We start from the raw sequence: 10621 nt of genomic DNA on the forward strand, positions 1-10621 counted from the left end.
AATGTATTTGATTTCTGTTTTTTACAGACACTGTCAGTAATCATTTGTCTTTTAATGTGATGCAAAAGGACTCATTTGTTTGTAGAGCATGTAAATATACTTTAAACCTCTGCGGTTTTCTATTATGAATGAGGCATGCTGGGACAGAACATAACAGATGCCTCTTAGCACTCTTGTTTTATAAATGGATTAATTTAGTGCTGTTGGCTCTCTGTCTGTGTGTGTGTGTGTGTGTGGGTGTGTGTATTCGCACAGACGCTCAATATGCATGCCGTCTGCGCACGTGTCCATGCACGCATGTCCATATGCACGTTTTGATAGTGTGTGCTCTAATTTTAGAGTGCATTGGATGGTCTGTGTGTGTGTCCATATGGTTGTGTGGAGTGTTATTGTGTTCAGTGGATGAAGATTATATCTGATGCTGTAATATGCCTGTGTTTGATACAGTACAGTACAGCAGCAGTACATCTCCTGCAACAGCCATTGCACATTGGACTGACAGTGCCAAAGCATGAAAGCATGTTTGTTTATATGTGTGTTTGTCCGCCTCTGTTTATCTACAGTGTCTGGAGCCATTTATGTAAATGCCATAATTTTTATATGATGATATATATAAATTTAGGCCTATTAAATGTAAAAAATGATGGCAGAAATCTTACTGAAATGTAGAATGGCTATATATTTTTAAAAGAAAAGAAAAACAAAAAAGGCATTATTATTAGTGATACTGGCCTTCATTCATATTACTTAGTAAAAAGATGCCATTAAACAAATATTTAAAATGTACTCTCTTTATGTAGTTTTTACGTTCATTTGGAGATTCAGTGTGAAAATATATTTATGATTACAAATTTTAATGTTAGGTGCAATTATGCATTCAGTTGTGATTTATTACAGAAAAATCCAATTACTTCAATTACTACAATCGATTTTTTTAATCGATTGACAGCACTAATATAATTATATACATTTATTGTGTGTGTACATAGTCTATGGCCATTTATGTAAATGCTATAATTTTGTGTGTGTGTGTGTATATATATATATATATATATATACACACACATCCATGACAAAAACTTGCAGCTAGCAACTAATTAATGTGTAAACTCTCTCATTCCAACAACCCAGATAAAACCAATAAAATTTAGGGTCATGCAAAATCATCAAAACGTCAGACAGAAGAAACTTCACTTCTACACCACTTCTTCAGTTTCGCTATGATTTATTTTGTGGATGCATTAAAGAAAGATACCTAGGCATGTTCTCAGCCTTTGTAAACAAATCTGCCTGTTTTCACAGGAAAGCTTGTGAGTAAAGCATCTTGCTCATTTTAATCTTGTGCATTTGTTGGAAGGTTAAAACTCGAGCCAAAGTTGAGCTGTGGGTTACAGCAATACCTCTAAAGATCCCAAAGCATTCATCACCCAAAACATACACTGGCCCACGCCGACCAGCCTGCGGTTTCTCACATCGCTCTGACCTGAGCAAACATCCGCCAACCTCCATGAGACTCTGCGATCACAAGATTTCTCACAAACCACTGACAGATAGGTGAGAGATGAGAGGTGCCTCTTCACGGCCGGATCATAACCACCATGTTTTGACCACAGGAAAAACAACAGGCCTGATTGCAAAGTGTCTGACATGATTCCAGAATTTCACAAGAAAATCAATATTGACTCTATTTACTTTAATTCATGTTCCTGCTCTTATTGTGAGTGATTCAGCTGTGACGTTAAAAAGAAAAACATGTTTGTTTTCAGAATCTTTCATCAAAATAACTTGCTCCACCTCTGAAATGTGTTATTTTTTAGTTGATGTCATGTAGGCCATTGTGAGTTGTTGGTTAAAGTTAACTGGTGGTCCAATATTTAATTAAAGTCCTGCCCATTTATTTCCCGTGAATATACTATTTCACTGGGAAATATGTCACATTGTGTAAGTAAAATTGTTTGTGAATGCAGTTTCAATGTTGTTTTAGAGGTGAAAGTTATTACCTTTTGATGAAAGATTATTTAAATTTATGTAGGGCCGTAGCTAGGGTTTGAGGGGCCCTGGTGCAAGTTGTTGAAATTGTGTAAATATCACAAATTAAATAAATAGAACAAAGTTGCAAATTACACAATGTTTAAGTTTTTTCAAATTTGTAGGTGTTCAAGTACAAAAACAGAATAATCAAATATAAAATATCAATATCAAATATCAGTCTTCACTGTATAAATTAAATATAGAATAATTCTTGTCAAAACTACAATGTAATTTAGTTAAGAGCAGTGAGTGATTTTCTCTCTTTTACTTTCTTGAATTAACAGCTAGTAAATTAAGCGCGGTCATTTTAAGAGACAATGCATCCAATATAATGATACACATCCGATATGATACAATGATACATAACCAACAGTTTTTTGAAGATCCTTGCCAAGACAGGTATTTCGACATAATTTTTTATGTATTTGCCCTTTCAAGCGCAAGAAGAGGCAAAACTCAATTCGGTCTTCGCGGGCTATGAGACGCGGCTCTATGTGTGCGCGCGGGTGCTGAATTAAGCTTTTTCACATCTTTTTGTGCTTGAATGTTTAAATTGGCGAGATGTATTTGTTCGTTCGAATGCAAAAAAAAATACAAAGGAGACTCCTTTGGTGTTCGTGCATCTGAGACGCAGCTCTCTGTGTGCGTACCGAACTCAGTTCATTCGCGTCTTCTTGTGCTTGAATGCTTTACAATCTCTTGAATGTTTAAATTGAAAAGTCTTAAAAACACGTGCAAATGAAAAGCTTTTGTGACGATGCGCAGCAGTGGCCCATAGGGTTGGGTATCGATTAGGTTTTTTTACGATACCGGTGCCAAATCGATACTTTTAAAACAGTACCGGTGCCTGAGCCGATACTTTAAAAAAAAAAGAGCCACAAAAAAAGAAAGATAGATAACATTAAAGTACGTTACAAATATTTAAAATAAATATACATAGCATTCACATGCTCCTCGGATACTCTCATTTCCCGAGTTTTGCTTCCCTTACTCTAAGGCTAATAAATGTATTTCATGATCTGGGTCATTATTTAATACAAAACAATATTTAATACAAAACCACACATAATGTTTCTACTGTATCTCTGTCAATCACTGTGATATTTAGTTATAATGAGTGAATTGACTGAGTGCTGTCTATCACTGCCTTTAATCAGTTCTGTGAATGACTGTATGGTATGCCACATGCACTGTAATATGTTTTATATAAAATTTTCAAATGAAAATAGCGATATGATCGTTTTATAAAGTATGCGTTCATATGTGTTAAGGGCTAGATTTTCGCTGGAGGAAACAGCTGTGGTGTGATGAGGGGTGAACGCAGCGAAAACTTTACAATAGATAGGAAACCGATTGCTCCCTCGTGACCTTTTGTAAACTGTATTTATGACAAAGAACTGCACAGATACAGATATTATAACACTCTATCGATAAACACACCTTGTGTCCTCTGTTTCTGTTTGAGTCCGTTCGCGCTGCGCCGCCACGGTCTGCGGATTGAAGAGAGCGCTGAAAGACGGGGAGGAGATGAAATCTGTCGCCGTTTTCATATGAAATTTAAAGGGGACTGACTCTGAGGTGATCACGAATTTGTGTACAGTTTATGGAGCTAATCGCTATAGGCCCGCTAAAAATGGCCTAGCGACACCCATGCTTCTTATTTCCATTTCGGAGAACCAGGACAAATATTTCAATCAACACTCAAGCATTTAAGTGGCACTGAAATGAGGCACCAAAATCTGCATTCTGATTCGGTTCTAGTACATACCGGTTACATACCGGGTTTCGGTACCCAAACCTATTGGCCCATCAGCTGAGTATCTTTCATGCTGGCCTCGGGCAGTCGGTTGAAATCGCCGGGGGCCCCTATAATTGTCACCACCTTTCACCCCTCTAGCGACAGCCCTGCATTTATGCAATAAACAGATGCTTTTATCCAAAGTGACTTACAAATATGTTTTTCTTTATAATAACATCACTGATGAATAATTCACGATAAGACAAGAGTCTGATAACAAGGAATTATATGCATCTAAAATAATTTCAATAAATAAATAAACTGAAAAAATACTTTAAAAAACAAAAATTTCTAGTAAATTTCATAAATAATTACAAAGAAACGCAAGTAACATTTAATTAAATGTGAAATTCTGTTGAAGTAGAAAAACTGAAATAGTATTTCCTTTACTCCAATATTTATTCACAACTTTGAAAATCCTTTTTTACAGTGTACTAAAGTGCATTAATATATGAATTCCCAGATGTGAGCTGAACATCTACTGTAAGTCATTCATATGGTAACTAAAGCTGAGTGTAACTGTTGATTATCGCTGTGGGGTTTTGAGCTCATAATGCGGGATGAGCGTGAGGAGGTGGGCTTCACCATCACTATGAATGGATGCGTGATAGTACACAGTGTTCTCTTGTGAACTCCCACACATTCATATAGAAATGCAGCAGAACACCGTATGTGGAGGAACAGGGTGTCATACACGTGCTCGTGGGCTTCAACCATATGTATTGGCCTGAATGAAAATGGAATAGTTCAAATGATTAGTTTATCATGAAAAATGATTCTCACATTGTTGGTATCCATGTAAAAGATGCACTTAAAAATCCATTTAATGTGCATTCAATTATGTTGTGTCAAGATGCATTAAACAATTATATCAAATTACATTTTCGGATTTTCAGAAAATAATTACTTAAATTTGGGTTTGATTCTCAAACAAACCTGTCACTTCAGAAGACTTGAAATGTAGAGCAGAAGTCATACTGTTATGATGCTTTTTTGTCCTGTTCAAAGCCCGAAAGCATCCTTCCTCATTCACTTTCATTACACTAAAATTTGTAATAATTTAGATTTTTTTTTTTTTATGTTTTTAAAGAAGCCTTTTCGGTAACACTTTACTTGAAGGGGTGTGCATAAGACTGACATGACACCTTCATAATCATGACATGACACATGTCATGAATATGAAGGAGGTTTTATGCATGTTTATGACAACTGTCATTAAGTGTCATTCGCTCAGTTATGTCATTTTTAATGCAAATATGACATTATTTGACCTTAACCTAACCTAACCCTACCCCTACCCTTACCCCTAACCATAGCCCATAACAAATACATCTCAAACAATGTCATCTTTGCATTAAAAATTACATAACTGAGCGAATGACACTTACTGACAGTTGTCATAAACATGCATAAAAAACCTTCATATTCATGACATGTGTCATGTCTTGATTATGTAGGTGTCATGTCATGATTATGAAGGTGTCATGTCAGTCTTATGCACACCCCTTCAAGTAAAGTGTAACCGCCTTGGTTGCTCACCAAGGCTGCATTTATTTGATCAAAAATACAGTACAATTATAAATATTGTGAAATATTATTACAGTTTAACTGTTTTCCATGTGAATTTATAGTCGAATGTAATTTATTCCTGTGATGCACAGCTGAAGTGTCACATCCTTCTAATAATAATAAATCATTCTAATATGCTGATTTGCTGCTCAAGAACCATTTCTGATTATTATCAATTTTGAAAACAGCTGTGCTGCTTCATATTTTTGTGGAAACTGTGATACATTTTATTTTTATAGGATTCTTTGATAAATAGAATGTTTAAAATAACAGCATTTATTTGAAATAGAAATCTTTTGTAATGACATTAAAAAAAAAAATTTTTAGAAGTGTCTTTATTGTCACTTTTGATCAATTTAATGCATCCTTGCTGAATGAAAGCATTATTTTCTTACATTGCCCAACAATTTGAAAGATAATCACGGTTTTCACACACACACACACACACACACACACACAAATATATATAATAATAATTAGTTTGATTAATCTCTAAAACTATTGGTAAATTAATCCCTGTTTGCACTAAAATTTGTATTTTTGGTCTTCTTCCACCTGCCTTATCTTTGAAAACAGAAGTTTGTAAACCTGTGTCTACTGCATGCAAAACGTGTCATTGTCATTCACTGGAAAAGTATTCATGGTCCATCTCTGCCACTCTGGATGAAAGAATTGTCGTCTTGTGTGGATGGAGAAAAAAAGCACATATTTTACGAGATCTGGGACTTTCTTCACTTTCTAGAACAGAATGGACTGACTCTTGAATAATAGCACATAATCTGATCATGCGTTTAATGACAGTTGACTGTGTTAAGTGAATTGTGTTTGTCATTCCTTATTCTTCTTATTGTTAAAAAAACATTAAAAATCTTATTTTAAATAAGATTATGTATATGTTAAAGACATTTTCCATTTATACGGCTTATTGCATTAATGCATTCAAGCATTGTTAGCACCATGCTTTACTATTTGAGCTACAGTACTGGTAGAAGGGAGCATGAACATCCTCCAAAACATCTCCTTTTTTATTGCACATATAAAAGAGTCATACAAGTTTGAAATAATATGACGGTGATGAAATGATGTTAGAACTGAATTTCTTTTTAATGACTAGTTCTGGTTAAGTTATGGTAAGTGCACACTATTGCCTGCAGATAAGTGCTGTGTTTGAGCAGGTACACATACTGTATGGGATGAGAGAAAGACTCTAAAGATTCCCTGTAGCCTGCATGTCTGCTGTTTCTGACGAAACACTATTAAGTGACTCAGCTTCAGTAAACAAACACTAAGCAGGAGATCCGTGAAGTGTCATATCTTATATGAGAAGCAGAATGCAATTTGGCTCTGTGTGCAATTTTTGAATAGCGACACATATTACACAACACCCAAATCCGTCTGACAGCACTGGCACAAATCCACCAGCGTGCCTGAAGATGTAATAAATATTCTCTTAACGGCACATAATACTTGTGAATATCTGTCAGATTGCGCGAGCATGAACATACATGCCAATGCTTTTGTCCCAGTCATTGACACTGAAGCTTCTATTCTGGATGCAGCATGAATTATCCATCAACTCAAAGCGCAGGTCATCATATGTGAGTTTGGAGAAGAAGAAAGTGCCTTATTTAATAATTAAAATAATGTTACTCAACGACAGGAAGCTTCAGCTTTGAAAGCTTCGACGCCCATCGTTTACTTGCCCTCATGTCGTTCCAAACCCGTATGACTTTCTTTACGAACAGCTCTAGTTCATAGACATTAAAAAATCTGTGTTATTTAAGTATAACAGATCATTTTATAGTTTAATTTTAAAGGGGTCATATGACATTGCTAAAAAGAACATTATTTTGTGTATTTGGTGTAATGCAATGTGTTTGTGTGGTTTAAGGTTAAAAAAACACATTATTTTCCACATACTGTACATTATTGTTTCTCCTCTATGCCCCGCTTTTCAGAAACGCGTCGATTTTTACAAAGCTCATCGTTCTGAAAAGCGAGGTGTACGCTGACTGGCCAGCTATCCAGTGCGTTGTGATTGGCCGAATACCTCAAGCGTGTGACGGAAATATTACGCCCCTTACCATACTGTGATGCCCTGTCCCGGCGCCACGAGACAAAACCCATTACAAATGAGGCATCTGTTGCATCCAGGGGACATAATTACGGATTTTAATGACTTATACTGTCTTTTTACGCGTTGCGTTGCATTTCGCACCACATCAACATAAAACCATGTCTGCATTTGTGATCAGAGAAACGGCAAACAACAAAAGCTCAAAAATTTGAATCATCAGTGGCAAATTCTTTAAATATGAAAATGTACTTACAGGCTGTGAGTCAGAAGCGCCAGACTGTCCTTGCAAAGTTGGTATTGCCCCACTTTATAGAAACAACCTTTGAGCACAGCCGGCATTGTAGGCTACTCTCCCAGGTTCAGGAAACAGTTGTCCGTAAAATGCGCTGCACACATCTGAATATTTGGGTTGAACTCAGTGCTTACTTTGAGCAGGATCCTACCGGATTTTTCGTTCCGGTATTTGTTTTTGAAGGATCCGCCATTAGATAGTGACAGTGCATGCGTGCATATGAGAGCGAGCGCATATTTGGATCATATGCATTGGTCCTCAACATATTTTTGACTGTGACCAGTCAGCATTCTTCAAACTCGCTCTCATTGATGTTTTGTGAGCAGCAGAACGTTTGGAGAGAGTGTAACAATACCAGAAATAATACCAATAAAGTGAACTCTTATAATGTATAAACATTATAAAAACTATAAACATTATCACTCCAAAACAAATTATATAAATGTAATGGTATTCAGAACAGAACAAGAATGAAATAAAAATATATAAACCATTGGGCTCACGTGCCTCTCATTCGGCACAAATCCTAATGTTTCCATATTCGCGACGCATTTGAATGAAACTATTATTTATAATGTAGAGGCTTTGTACTTCACGCGCGTTCGTATATCGACAGAAATATAATATTCACATGAGCAAAAATGTGCTTGGCATTCAAAGTGGACCAGTTATACCACTGACTATTTAAATTGACCAGTGTAACATTTTTTTTTGGTTGACTGTAGGCTATTTTATTCTGATAATGAACAGACTGTGATGTTTGAGTTGCGAATATGTGGTGTGTGTGAGCGTGCGCGAGGCACCGCTAGATAAGATTAAGACATAATTCGAAAGCAGAAAGTGTTTACTTTTATTTTTGCACACTCAAAATAACAACAGAACATTTGTGATTTTGCAAAATAAAGCAAGGATTTGCGTTTAATTAAAACTGTTAGTTATTTAAGTTAGATATTTTTTGCATATTTATACCTATACTATGATTGAATTTTATTTTTATGAAAACAAATTTTGTTATTTTTAATGTATCTTAGATATACATTTTCCTAAAATCATCCTGGCAACCCATTTTTGACCCAGGGTTTGAAGCTGTGCCCAAGTTAGGTTAAAACTTGTGAACAATGCTCTCTATATAATTGTGGCATCACCATTTAGTGACGTCATTGAATGTTCCGGGAAAACTTAAGTTGTATTTTCAGTGTCGATCACAGCGCCTTTTAATTGCTGTTTTGGATCCGGCAATTATTCATTTACAAATTAAGCACTGATTGAACTGTTCTGGAACAGTGTTGTAAATACAACTTAACCACTGATTTCTAGTTGTGTCCTCTTTTGGAAGGCCATACAAAGTAGTTTCTCTTTCACAATGAAGCACACAGCGTCTCCACGACATGGCGATGGCAGCATCAATACTACAGAGAGAATCAAAGTTACGCTTTATTTCTTTGCGTGAACATTTGGGCGGTGTTATGCAAATCTTCCCACACAGTGGCGTAGACATCTGGGGGCGTGTTTAAACGAGGCGTTTTAGGAGGGCGTGGACGAGTCTTAACTTTTATAAAGAATATCTCTTTGGGTTTGAGACTATAGTCTTTGCAATTTTAGGGATCATATCTATGCACAAACAGCTTGTAACACTCCAAAGAGAAAGGAAAACTTGAAATTGCATCATATGACCCCTTTAATGTTTTCCTTTTTCATTTTCATTTTAGTTGAAAGTTCCAAGAGTTAAAAGTTTTGCCATTTTGTTTTATGTATTTGTCATTTTCTTTTTTGTATGTTTTTGTAATTTTTTGGTGTCATTTGAATAGTCTCAGGGCGAGTGGTACAATGGTCTTAATCTTACAAAAGTAGACTAAAATATAATACAGATCCTAAGAGTTAAGAGATACTTTGATTACTGTAGAGGGTCATTCCATGCAAATTACCTTCTGTTCCCATTGAGGTGTAAACCACCCAGATCTGGGACCTGGGTTCATGTAAATTCCAATTGTTTGTACATGCGTCCACTTGGGGGATGTTTTATCTTGGTTTTGTATTTAAAGGATTGCAGCAAAAGGGTCGGGGCGATTCTGTAGTCAGAGAGCCCGTAGTATGGAATGTGTCCACACACTCTGTACTATGTATTTTACTAAAAGTCAGATATGTATCTTACTCTTAGATTCGTCTTTGAGAATTGAATGTCTTGTATTGATTTAATATCGTTGAATTGGCTATGGAGATAATTGACATAATACATATTTACCTGACTGATAATAAATTGTTACACTTGACTTATTCTGACGTACTCTGAAGTTATTATCTCAAGTAGATTAAGTGAAGGCTTATGTTTCCGCAAAACTGCGTCCAGGGTTGAGTACATACTAGATCTCAGATTAGATGGAGCATGGGCACATCAGGTGAGGTTATGGGTTTCTGACTAACCGCTTGACCTTAGTTTAAGTTGTACTCAGTTACGTTAACCATGTATATGATTTCAGCATTAATTAAGTTGTACAGAGTTATATTAGCTATCGGGGGCTAGACAAGGGGTTCTAGCAAAACCGCTGATTAATGTTTGAGCATTACATGGGTAACTGTAGGGGGCTAAACAGACCTACTATTTAAAGCATATTAAATAGTATTAGCCACAAACCTCTGAATAAGGATCAAACTGTCGAGTTTTGTGATCGTGGGGCCCATGCATAGCGGCCGCCGTGAGGTACCCTAAGTGACATAGATTCCTAATGAACGAGTAAAATACAAAGTAAAGAATTAACTAGAATAACCAAATGTCAGAATAATAGCAATAATTAAAGACCGACAAACAACCAATTTGCCTTTCAACCTAAATTCGAGGTCATACTAAAATGGAGTC

General features: G+C 36.0%; 1 protein-coding gene across 1 annotated transcript in view; it reads left to right on the forward strand.

Moving 5' to 3' along the window:
• Positions 1 to 1493, forward strand: part of LOC107557246 (sodium- and chloride-dependent GABA transporter 2-like) — a 50593-nt gene extending 49100 nt beyond the window's left edge. The window contains exon 15 of the mRNA XM_016240599.1: positions 1358 to 1493. The gene's annotated coding sequence lies outside the window, so the exon portion shown is untranslated. The remainder of the gene's footprint in view (positions 1 to 1357) is intronic.
• Positions 1494 to 10621: the final 9128 nt, after the last annotated feature.

Source organism: Sinocyclocheilus grahami, unplaced genomic scaffold (genome assembly GCF_001515645.1).
Source record: "Sinocyclocheilus grahami isolate Dianchi unplaced genomic scaffold, SAMN03320097.WGS_v1.1 scaffold595.1, whole genome shotgun sequence".
Classification (NCBI taxonomy): Eukaryota; Metazoa; Chordata; class Actinopteri; order Cypriniformes; family Cyprinidae; genus Sinocyclocheilus; species Sinocyclocheilus grahami.